Source organism: the organism of the source record quoted next, unplaced genomic scaffold (assembly GCF_019419815.1).
Source record: "Pyrus x bretschneideri cultivar Hongxiangsu unplaced genomic scaffold, Pyrus_bretschneideri_v1 Contig98, whole genome shotgun sequence".
Classification (NCBI taxonomy): domain Eukaryota; kingdom Viridiplantae; phylum Streptophyta; class Magnoliopsida; order Rosales; family Rosaceae; genus Pyrus; species Pyrus x bretschneideri.
The window spans coordinates 497,580-505,777 of record NW_025999840.1 but is presented as its reverse complement, the minus strand read 5'-3'; the positions used below and the strand labels follow the sequence as shown (position 1 = coordinate 505,777).

Here is an 8,198-nt window from a genome sequence, read left to right as displayed (position 1 = left end):
ACAACTCTTTTTCGGTTTTTCAAAACTGTTTTGCAATTTTTTTTGTAAATTTTCGGATTTTCTGAACAAAAGACATGAAAACACTTCAAAACACTCTAAAAACACCTAAAAACAGTGAGAAACAACATTATAAGTGATAGGTGATAAAATCGTACGAAAATCATGTAGAATCATGCAAAACAACATGTTTACCCCCCCCCTCCAACACTTAGATCAAACATTGTCCTCAATGTTTCAAACAAAGACTCACATTCAAACAAACAATATAAACTAACTAACATGACGAAATAAAAACAATAAAGAGATAGAGAGTTAGGAACGCAAATCTGATTGGATGGAATGAATTGGTGAATTGCCCAAATCCTCTCTAGTTGAATGCATGGGTTGCCTCCTAAGAAGCGCTTGTTTTAACGCCTTGCAGCCGGACGAACATTCTTCTTAGCCTCAATTGGGCCCCACGTCATAGAGATTGTTGTCCTCCACAACCTGCCCTTCAACATTTGCATAATAGGGCATCAAATGATGCCCATTCACCTTGAATTCTTGGCCATTCCTCAAGCTTTGGATTTGAACTGCGCCATATGGAAAAACATTAGTAACAACAAAGGGCCCAATCCACTTAGAACGTAACTTATCGGGAAATAAACGAAGGCGAGAATTAAAAAGTAAAACTTTTTGCCCTATGGAGAATGTTTTGCTTCGGATCATCTTGTCATGGAAAGCCTTGGTCTTTTCCTTGTAAATGCAAGCATTCTCATATGCATCAAGCCTTATCTCCTCAAGTTCATTAAATTGCAACTTCCTATGAATTCCAGCCGTATCTATGTCCATGTTGAATGTCTTGACCTCCCAATGAGCTTTACGTTCTAACTCCACGGGAAGATGGCATGGCTTGCCACAGACTAGCCGAAAAGGGGACATCCCTATGGGTGTTTTGTAGGTCGTTCTATAAGCCCACAATGCATCCTCCAAACGCAAGCTCCAACCATTTCTTGTTGGCCCAACAGTCTTCTCCAAGATTTGCTTGATTTCTCTATTAGACACCTTGGCTTGGCCATTGGCTTGAGGATAATAAGGTGTTGAAACCTTATGTGTGATTTGATACTTCTTGAGCAATGCCTCGATGGTAAGATTGCAAAAGTGAGACCCTTCATCACTAATAAGCACTCTAGGCATCCCAAATCTAGCATAAATGTTAGTTTTTATAAAATCTGCAACAACTCGAGAATCATTAGTACGGGTGGCCTTAGCTTCCACCCATTTTGAGACATAATCAATTGCAAGCAAAATGTAAGTGAAACCAAACGAAGAAGGGAAAGGGCCCATGAAATCAATGCCCCAAACATCAAAAATTTCAACATTAAAGATGGGTGTTTGCGGCATTTGGTTCCTTGCACCTATATTTCCCATTAGTTGACAACGATCACAAGTTAAACAAAAAGTTCTAGCATCTTTAAAGATTGTAGGCCAATAAAAACCACATTCTAACACTTTAAGGGCAGTGCGTTGTGTGCCAAAATGTCCACCACATGCATAAGTGTGACAAAAGGTTAGAATTGAATTAAACTCACAATCATGCACACAACGACGAACAATCTGATCTGCACAAAATTTCCACAAATATGGGACATCCCATACATAAAACCGTGCCTCCTTCTTAAGCTTATCACGTTGGTGCTTAGCTATGGTGTTTGGAACATGTTTTGACACCAAAAAGTTCACCAAATCGGCATACCAAGGTTCACATACCTTAATGGACAGCAATTACTCATCAGGGAATGTCTCTTGGATGGGTAAGGAGTCCTCATTGCACACCAAACGACTTAGATGATCAGCAACCACGTTCTCACAACCTTTCTTGTCTCGAATTTCAATGTCAAACTCTTGGAGAAGAAGCAGCCATCGAATGAGCCTTGGTTTGGCTTCCTTTTTGGTGAATAAGTACCTCAAAGTTGCATGGTCAGAATATACAATCACTTTAGTGCCAAGTAAATATGAACGAAACTTATCTAAAGCAAATACAACGGCAAGAAGTTCTTTTTTAGTGGTAGAGTAGTTTAATTGAGCATCATTTAAGGTCCAGGAAGCATAATATATGACATGTGGTTGCTTGTTCTTCCTTTGGCCCAAAACAGCCCTATTGCATAATCGGATGCATCACACATTAGCTCAAAAGGCAACGTCCAATCTGGTGGTAGGATAATTGGTGCCGTGGTAAGCATGTCCTTGAGATACTTGAATGTCTTCTCACACTCCTCGTTGAACTCAAAAGCCACTTCTTTTTGTAGGAGACGACATATAGGTTGTGCAATCTTGGAAAAATCCTTGATAAATCGCCTATAAAATCCTGCATGGCCAAGAAAAGAACGAACCTCTCTAACCGAAGTAGGAGAGGGTAAGTAATGTACAAGATCTATTTTAGACTTATCAACTTCAATTCCTTTTTCAGAGATGATATGACCCAAAACTATGCCTTGTTTCACCATAAAATGACATTTTTTCCAATTCAAAATAAGGTTAGTTTCCATGCATCTTTTCAAGATTAAAGTGAGATTATGCAAACAATCATCAAATGAGTCCCCAAACACACTAAAATCATCCATAAACACCTTAATTATTTTCTCAACATAATCCGAGAATATACTTACCATGCATCGTTGGAAAGTGGCCGATGCATTGCATAAACCAAATGGCATACGACGATATGCAAAAGTACCAAATGGACAAGTAAATGTGGTATTTTCTTGATCATCTGGCGCTATGACAATTTGATTATAACCCGAATAACCATCAAGAAAGCAATAAAAAGAATGATCGGCTAACCTTTCAAGCATTTAATCAATGAATGGCAAAGGAAAGTGATCTTTCCTTGTTGCGGCATTTAGTTTCCTATAGTCAATGCACACTCTCCAACCGGTTTGAATGCGTGTGGGCACAAGTTCATTCTCTTCATTCTTCACCACCGTGACTTTGGACTTCTTGGGAACTACTTGGACCGATGAAACCCAACAACTATCTGAGATAGGATAGATGACGCCACAATCAAGTAGTTTGATGATTTCCTTCTTTATGACTTCCGTCATTGGTGGGTTAAGTCGGCGTTGTGCTTCCCTTGATGGTTTGGCTCCTTCTTCCATGAGAATTTGGTGGATGCATGTAGTAGGGCTTATGTCCTTGATATCGGCCAAAGTCCACCCAATGGCCGTTTTGTGCTCTTTGAGAACCCTCACCAATTTCTCCTCTTCTTGTGCCATGAGTGATGATGCCACAATGACGGGCAATGTGTCTTGCTCGCCCAAAAGCACATACTTCAAGTGATTTGGCAATGGTTTAAGCTCAAGGGTAAGTGGTTGTTCTATAGAAGGAAGCAACTTGTTAGTTGAAATTGGAATTGAGATTGGACTAGGGAACTTACCATTGAGCCATGGCAAGGACTCTAGGGCAGCCACGGTCTCAATAACTTCATCATCAAAAGCCACAGCATGATATTGCATGTGTATGCCGTGGGTTGCTTTGGTGGCAGCCATTTGATCCCTCACTTCTATGCCATTCGTAAGGACCGTTTCAAGTGCATCCTCATGTAATTGATCAAGGTGTGCCTGCGCCAAAGAATCAAGAATATCAATAGAGAAACATGAGTGACCATCATTAGGAAATCTCATGGTTTTAGAAATATTAAAATCAGTCACTTCCCCATCAAATTCCATTGTTAAAGTGCCTTTAAACACGTCGATCTTAGTTCGGGCCGTCTTCATGAATGGCCTCCTAAGAAGAAGCGGCAAGGATGGAGCATGGGTGGTTTCTTCCATCTTAAGAACGTAGAAATCCACCGGAAAGATCAAATTATTCACCTGCACTAAGACATCTTCCAATACGCCCTTTGGATAGGCATTAGATCTATCGGCCAATTGAATAATCACACCATCATTTTTCAATTCACCAAGGTTCATGGATGCATAAAAAGAGTATGGCATGACATTAATTGAAGCTCCTAAGTCTAACATAGCATGTTTGAACTTAGTTTGGCCAATAATACAAGGAATTGTAAAGCTACCTGGATCTTTGCACTTTAGTGGTAACTTTCTTTGGAAAACAGCATAAACGTTTTCACTTACCCTCACTACCTCTTTATTTGAAGCCCTCTTCCTTGTAGTGCATAGTTCTTTCAAGAACTTGGCGTATTTGGGCACTTGCTTTATGGCATTTAGGAGCGGGATATTGACTTGAACTTTTCTAAACGTGTCAAGAATGTCTTTCTCATGCTCTTCCTTCTTTGTTTGCAAAAATCTGTGAGGAAAAGGAACATTGGGTGGAACGGGGTTAGAATTAATCGAATTTGAACCCAACTTACCTTTGGTGGCTGAATGGGATGCATTGGATGCATTAGGGTCCTTAAGTGCTTGCGGCAAGGGTGTTTCTACCCTTGCCGTGGGCTTGCTTGCCTCTTCCTCTTCATGTTGCAGCTTTTCCTTTTCATTAGGACTTGTTTTGGGTGGTGTGGATGTAGTGCCAACTTCTTTTCCACTCCTCAAGGTGATTGCTTTGGCAGATTCGAACCCTCCCTTTGGATTGACAATGGTTGAGCTTGGGAGCTTGCCTTGGTCTCGGAATTGCCCTACAAACTCCACAATCTGCCCAATTTGCTTCTCCAAGTGGTCCACCCTTTTGTCTTGGTTTTGCATCGCTTTTTCTTGGTTTTGTAATGCTTTGTTTTGATTTTCTTGCCCCTGAGACAAATTGGTAAGTAACTTAAGAAGTGTAGCATTATCTAAAGACGTACCTTGATTGTTTTGGTTAGATTAAGGTTGGGTTGGATCATTGTCGTAGGGTTTGGTGTAAAACCCCGGGGGTTGTTGCCTAAAGCCTCCTTGTTGTTGAGGTTGTTGAGGCTCCCTCCACTTGAAGTTTGGATGGTCTCTCCAACCCGGATTGTATGTGTTGGAATATGGATCATTCCTTGGCTGATTTTGGCTTGGAAATCCAATGGCATTTGCACTCTCCCATCCCCCATTCTCAATCAATTGAGGGCATTTTTCCGAAGGGTGTCCTTGGATAGAACATACGCCACATTGGTCCTTGTATCTTCATTCCTTCGGCCATCTGAGACACAATAGAAGTAAGATTAGCTAATTGAGTTTGAATGTCGGATTGAGAACTTACCTCATGCACTTGTTGCCGTGGGGGGTCCTTTTGCCCAATTCCTTCGTATTGTTGTGCATTGAGAGCCCGGTTCGCAATTAGGTTCTTGGCTGCTATGGGAGTTTTGTCCACCAACGCACCTCCTACCGAGGCATCGAGCATTTGCCTTTCAATGGGAAGAAGACCTTCATAGAAGTATTGAAGTAGAAGTTTCTCCTTCATTTGATGTTGAGGACATGATGCAACAAGGGCTTTAAAACGCTCATAGTACATCGGAAAAGGTTCCCCTTAACTTTGTTGAATTCCGCTAATCTTCTTCCTCAAACATAAATTGATTTTCAGTTGCTTTTCCGATAAACCATGAACTCAACACCCCAGATTAACCGTGACATCACTAATTAACCCTCAGATTTCCCTTAAGTTATTGGACTGGATGACATCATACGACAACCCAAAGCATTCTTCAAAAGTCCCCTACATGACATCATAATAAAGATACAATCAAAGATCATTACGTTCAATGGAAATCATAAGTATTGACAAAGCACTTGTAACTATGACATCATGATACTCATGCTAGGAATTTACTTAACATGATTATGAAAACAACCTTAACTACTTGTGAATATAAGTTTGTGACGATTATGTGAAACTACCTTATATTCTAGCACCAAATTCAAGCATGCAAATTAAGTAGGCCTCCCTAATCAACATACAAGAATAAGTTATCCATCAAACGGTTAAGTAAATTGCATTCACAATTTATGAAATCACAACTGGAATTAATCAACTCATATTATAAATGTAATCATGGTTTCAAAGCATCCCCTAGCTAAAACGTGTTTAGCCTCTCATGTTCACAACAAAACAAAGGAAAATAGAATTAAACATTGAAAACAAAAGATTGATTACACCTAAAAATGTTCCAACACTCCAACTTGAATGCACAAACGTCCAAGGCTTCTTATTTCCTCTCTTCTTCCTTGCTAAGTCACGACACAAGAGTCTAGGGTGATTTGTGGATGATTTTCTGGTTTGTGAATGGATTTAGGAGGGTAGGGTGGTGCGGCAAAGGTTGGGGATGGTCTATGGAGGCTTGGGTGAAGGTATGGAAGTAGGAGAATGGTGGAAGGATTGATGGACGGCTACGGCAAAGGATGGTTTCTATTTGAATGAAGGCAGATTGTATGGAAGAGTGATTACCCCCAATGAAAGGTACGGCTTGGGTATTTATTTGGGAGCAAGAATCCCTAGAGTTTATTACATAGTTTAGGAAAGGATTTAACCCCAAATCCTTAAGGAAAAGGAAACACAAAGTCAGAAATCAAAGGGAAAGGGAAGGTAACTTGCGGCCTTGAATTGCAAGAAAGGGAATGTGATTTAAATGCTGAAATTAGGCAAGTATTTGGGATAGAAAAGGTATGTGAGGTGCGGCATTAACTAGATTGAAATAGGAATGTGGTTTAATGACTTAGAATAGGCAACAATGGACCTCCCTTGCACGACAAGGAAGGGAGACACTAAGGAAGGCCACGGCAAGGAACTTAGGTTGCAAGGGAAGCTTTATTTGTGTCCTAAAATACATAAGGTGCCTTCAAACTTGCTGGAATTTAAGGACATTTAGGATTAGGAAAGGTTAAACCAAAATAGGAAACCTTGGCTTAACTTTCCTACTTCAAGTAGGAAACCTTCTTTGACTAGGATTCCTCATTTGATTAGGAATCCTCACACCTTTAGCTCTTCAATTTCGTCCATTCCTTTTGCTCCAAGCATACGTTATCCATTCCAAGTCCAATTTTGCTCCAAAATGCACCTTTTTGCTTCCTTAGCCATATGAACCTAAAAACACACGAAAATAGCTTAAACTACTAAAATAACTATGAATTAACAACATAAATGTACGAAAACAAGCTAACTAAGTCGCCTAAATATGCTCCTATCAATTCACAAAACTGACCCATGAACTTCGCGATCTGGCCTATTTGCTTCTTCAATTCATCCACCTCTTTAGCTTGATTTTGCATCTCTTTGGCTTGATTTTGTACTCATTGGGTCAAAGAGGTGAGTAATTGAATAATTTATCATTATCCAAAAACATACCTAAATTTGGTTGAACCGGAGGTGGTTAAGGTTGCATTGGTGTGAATGGCCTTTGAAATATCCCATGGGGTGGCCGTTGAAATCCTCCTTGTTGTTGAGGTTGTTGAGGCTCCCTCAACTTCATGTTTAGGTGATCTCTCCATCCCGGATTGTAAGTGTTGACGTATGGATCACGCCTTGGCTGATTTTGGCTTTGAAAACCCATGGCATTGACAGTTTCCCATCCTCCATTTTCAATCAATTGAGGGCATTTCTTAAAGGGGTATCCTTGCATGGTGCACACGCCACATACACTTGGTTTTTGCACTTTGGATCTATCAACAACCTGTGACACAAGAATAGTGAGATTAGCCAATTGAGATTGAATTTTAGAAATTGCACTTACCTCATTTACTTGTGGTTGTTGTCGTGAGGTGTCCCTTTGTTCAACTCCTTCGTATTGTTGTGCATTCAAGGCTCGATTGGCAATTAGGGTCTTGGCAGCAACGGGTGTTTTGTCAACCAAAGCTCCTCTCGCCAAGGCATCTAGCATTTGTCTCTTAATGGGAAGAAGTCCTTCGTAGAAATATTGAATTAGAAGTTCTTCTTTCATTTGATGTTGAGGGCATGATGCAACTAGAGCCTTGAAACGCTCATAATACGCTAGAAAGGATTCTCCTTTATTTTGTTGAATGCAACTAATCTATTTCCTCAAAAGAATGACTCTTGAAGTTGAGAAAAATTTCTCTAAGAATGCTCTCTTCATACTTTCCCAAGAGGTGACGGTTCCAGGTGCCAATTCGTATAACCAATCCTTAGCCTTTTCCAAAAGAGAGAATGGAAAAGCTTTCATCTTCAAAATATTGCCATCCACGTTGATTGGGGTCATGCTTGAACATACCACTTCAAATTCCTTCAAGTGCTTGTTTAGATCCTCCATGGATAGCCCATGGTACTTTGGAATGTGATGCAACAAGCTA

The 8,198-nt window shown here is 40.3% G+C and overlaps 1 non-coding gene across 1 annotated transcript; it reads left to right on the top strand.

Moving 5' to 3' along the window:
* Positions 1 to 7,829: 7,829 nt before the first annotated feature.
* Positions 7,830 to 7,936, top strand: LOC125473810. The gene has a single exon (XR_007255621.1). It is a non-coding gene; the product is annotated as a small nucleolar RNA R71 (small nucleolar RNA).
* Positions 7,937 to 8,198: the final 262 nt, after the last annotated feature.